This window comes from Elephantulus edwardii, unplaced genomic scaffold (genome assembly GCF_000299155.1).
Source record: "Elephantulus edwardii isolate Elephantulus edwardi_28Jun2011 unplaced genomic scaffold, EleEdw1.0 scaffold00026, whole genome shotgun sequence".
NCBI classification, from domain to species: Eukaryota; Metazoa; Chordata; class Mammalia; order Macroscelidea; family Macroscelididae; genus Elephantulus; species Elephantulus edwardii.
The window spans coordinates 24,591,386-24,594,500 of NW_006399776.1; the positions used below are offsets into that span (position 1 = coordinate 24,591,386).

General features: G+C 41.2%; 1 pseudogene; it reads left to right on the plus strand.

The window, feature by feature from the left end:
* Positions 1–1,587: 1,587 nt before the first annotated feature.
* Positions 1,588–3,104, plus strand: LOC102863038 (annotated as a pseudogene).
* Positions 3,105–3,115: the final 11 nt, after the last annotated feature.

Sequence of the window (3,115 nt, forward strand, 5' to 3'; positions counted from 1 at the left end):
GAGAAGAATGCTGAATATCCCAGGAACTGCCAAAAGAACAGTCAGATGGATGTCTTGCAGAAAGTGTAACCAGAGTGCTCCTTGGGGGCAAGGATGGTCAAGTTTACTCTGACATATTTTGGAGGAGGACATCTTGCTTGAAAAGGTGAAAGGTTAATGAAGGAGAGGAAGACCCCCAATGAGATAGATTGATACAGTGTCTGCTGCAGTGGGTTCAAATGTTTTTGGGATGGTAAGGATAACGGAGGATAGAACAAGATTCACATCTATAGGGTCCCTATCAGTTCTACATGATTTGTCAGCACTTAACAACATCTCTACAGGCAGTTTGCTCTGTGTTATTTTCCTTTTTAATTATTTCTTATTCAGCAGCACATAACATTTCATTAAAAAAAATTTAGTTGATGTCCACTCAGTTGATTTTATCTAATACTCCTAGACGAGTACTTCTTGTTATATGCAGTAGAGTTGCATAACGGCCCTATGAACAATAATAGCTCTGAACTCTTCCCTATCTTAACCTAATCTCATTGTCTCCAACACACCTACCCTCATTACCCCAGTTACTGTGTTAATTCACCTCTTCCAGGGTATTCCTCTCCTGCGCGGTCCCTCCAGCCTTCCAAGCATCCTTCTCCAACATGCTGGCAACATACCCAAAGTATTGAGATGGAGACTATTACTTACATTTTAAAAGCTCTGAGAAAAAAGAATTTAACTAAAGCTTCATTTAAATTGCCTTAAGTTTCTGGTTGGAAGAGTTTGGACTACCTCATTACAGACCATGGGGAAGCTGGTAGAAGTTTTTTTAGAAAAATCAAAGCGGAAAGACACATTTAGTTGAGTTATGCAGATGTGAATAAACATTCAGGTATACCGTGTCTCTTCTGTATCCCCAAGCTACATCTCTGTTTATCAGTGGGATTCATCTCCCTCCTGGATGGTAGTTGGATCTCATGACTGCATGTGTTCTTGATTTTCCTGTAGAAGTAGAGAAATCCTCAGCCTTGGAAGGTAAGGCTCCTGCTTTTGAAGTCCCTGAAACCTTCTTGAATTGCCTTCAAGACTTGAGTGCCTGCTTTCTCAAGGACATTGCTGGTAAAGAGAAAAGCAGAAGAGAGCTCTGTAACCCATCTGTAGATGGGCTTACCCTTATTTAGACGAACCTTACTCATAGCCTCAAGTTTTATCTTGTTTGTTACTGCTAAGTAGTCTCTAAAGACCCTTTGTAGATATTGTCCCTTACACTGTGTTGCTTAAAGCTTGAGGTAAGCTGTCTCGATTTTGAGAAAGCTGCGTTTGTTGTTTTTGCCCTTTCCCACAGTGTTTATCACTGACAAAATCTCCAGCCTTCAAATTGCCTTCAAATGGCCCTACAGATCTTACACCACAAGCTACCCCAGCTTTGTGCCCATCTCTGCAGTGCTGTGATTGGTTGCCTGAGTACTTGTAATTCCTCAGCAGATGGCAGGTATGGTCAAGGCTTCAGAAATGGTCCAGGTTGATGGGGCTGTGTGGAAAGAATGAGATGATGTAAAACTGAGATTTTGGTCCTTCGCTGGCTCCTCCGCTGTGGACTCAGACAAGATGGTGGTGACTGAAGGAATCACAGGCTGTGTAGGGCAGCAAGTATGGTCAGCCGGAGCAGCCACCACTCCAGCTGCCCCCTCTGCTGTCACAGCAACAGTATCAATTCGGGGAAGAGACAGCATCCGAGGTGGGAGAAGCATTGTTATCGCCAGTAGACGATGAGTTTCTGAGCCTGGACTCACCCACCTATGTACAGGTACTTCTGAGTTGAATCAAACCACCGGCCTTTTATTTAGTAACGAGTCCAGTGAAAAAGGTTCAAAATTACTAGTATTGATGGACAGAGCAGAATGGACTGATAAAGATCCAGTGACACAGAATGATGGTTCTAATCCATTCGTCCAGATCATTTATACAGAAAAATTAGAGGTGTTTATGATTATTTCCAGGCTGTTCCACAGCGTAATTAAAAAAGTGAATAGGCTTTTAAGCTAACAAGAGATGTCATTGAATTAAATGCAGCTAATTACACAGTTTGTAATTTTCAGAGAATCCTCTTAAAGTGGCTTCTAAAGGATCTTCATGAAGAAATGAACTATATCACTGCAATAATTAAAGAACAACCCCAAAACTATCAAGTTTGGCATCATAGACAAGTTTTAGCTGAAAGGCTATCTCAAGAACTTGAATTTATTGCTGATACTCTTAATCGGGATGCAAAGAATTACCATGTCTGGCAGCATTGACAATGGGTTTATTCAGGAATTTAAACTTTGGAATGATGAACTACAGTATATAGACCAACTTCTCAATGAAGTCCTGAGAAATAACTATCTTTGGAACCAAAGATACTTTGTCATTTCTAATACCACTGGTTACAAAGATCCTCTTGTATTGCAGAGATAAGTCCAGTATACTCTGGAAATGATCAAGCTCATATACAACATAATGAAAGGGAATAGAACTATTTGAGAGGAATTTTGCAGGACCATGGCCTTTCCAAATATCCCAGTCTGTTGAAGCAATTACTTGATTTACATCTGATTCGATGGCACTTAACAACAGCAGAGAGAGAGAGCAGTTGACCTAGCAGACAGAAAGCTATGCTCCCAAGCCAAAGGTGGTGACTCTACTCTGTGGCTCTCAGGCCTGCCTTTAATTGTTTTTTGTGAAACATTCTTCTAGGTCGTGTAACCTTGGTCATGTAACCTTGGTATGTCCACTTGCTGTATGGAGGTAAATCGTGGTTGCTGTGAAGCAAAACACTGTGACACTGATGAATCAAATGCGAGAATGGTTACTCATGGTGGACAGTGTTTGGTGGCGCTCCCCAATTAAAACAAGCTTGGAAGCAGGAGTGATATCCACTTCCATAATAGCTTGGCCCTGGAAACCCTATGAACTTGGAGAAAGCACAAAAAGTTATACAGGTGTCCAGGACTTTTGTTCATAGGGTCACTATGAGTTGCCTACGACTTGATGACACTTAACAACAACATAGTTCTCCCTACTTAATTTCCTTTCTTGTGGATAAAGACATGCTGGAGAACCAGTGTGACAACAAGGAAGACATTCTTTTTTTTTT